Here is a 1,075-nt window from a genome sequence, read left to right as displayed (position 1 = left end):
CTCTGGTCTCTTTTAGGGGTTTGGAAGTTGGCTGGGAGGCTCTGTTCCCATGTAACATGTTAGGGCATGACTGATCCTCGGGGGAAGAGCTGCCTGCCATCGGACTGTAGGTGGTTTCTTGTTCTGAGCTGATAAATTTAAGATGAATTCCATTCATCTAAAGATTTTTAAGTTCATCTCTGTAGGCAAACCTAAATGAGTTTTAGTTAAATGAGGTATCAAAATAGGCAACTGAACAAGGGCTTGTCTTCCAAAAGCATTTGTGAGTCATGATGCAGTTTCTAGAGGCATAGTGTTGTGCTCGGAGGGCAGGTTCCCAGCCCTCCCCAAGAGTATTTGTGCTAGGTATTTACCCTAAGGCGTCACAAGCCTTTCACTTTCACCTTCCCAGGAATGCCATTGGAACTAGGAATTTCCCCAGCTCTTCAATTGCTCTGTAATTGGAATTCCTCCCTCAGGGTGCAGCAAACTTGTTTCGACCTCAGGGACTTCTCAATTGCTGTTCTCTGCCTAGAAAATTCTTCCCCTAAGAATCTGAATGACTGCTTCCTTCTCAATGGAAGGTCAGCTCCAGAGTGACCTCAGGGATACTTTCCCTAATATCTAGATAAAGTACCACTGCCTGCTACCATCATAGTCCTTCAGACCTGGGTTCATTGCTTGCTGACTTGTTCATATTCTGTTCCCCCCAACACAAACACAAGAATATAAGTTCTGTGAAAGCATGGTTCTTGTCTCCCTTGTTTACCTGTTCTTAAGCCTGGTAGAGAGTAAACTTCCCAACCTGCTGCATGTGATAGTAGGCAAAAAGTTTACCCCTTTGGACATAAAATAGGGATAACATCACCTGTGCTTCCTGCCTCATAGAAAAACTGAGGACCTGGAGTTAGGGTCCCGAAGATACTTTCTCTCCCAGAAACTTGTGACTAATTTTTTGATTCAATATATATATATATATATATATATATATATATATATATATATATTGCAAATATCAATACCATTTACCCAATTACATAACCCCAAAAGTCTTAGAACACATTTTGTGCTTGTCTTTGCTTGGCTCCCCACTAAA

Source organism: Camelus dromedarius, unplaced genomic scaffold (genome assembly GCF_036321535.1).
Source record: "Camelus dromedarius isolate mCamDro1 unplaced genomic scaffold, mCamDro1.pat HAP1_SCAFFOLD_179, whole genome shotgun sequence".
In the NCBI taxonomy this organism is placed as follows: domain Eukaryota; kingdom Metazoa; phylum Chordata; class Mammalia; order Artiodactyla; family Camelidae; genus Camelus; species Camelus dromedarius.
Note: the sequence above shows the minus strand (reverse complement) of the source record.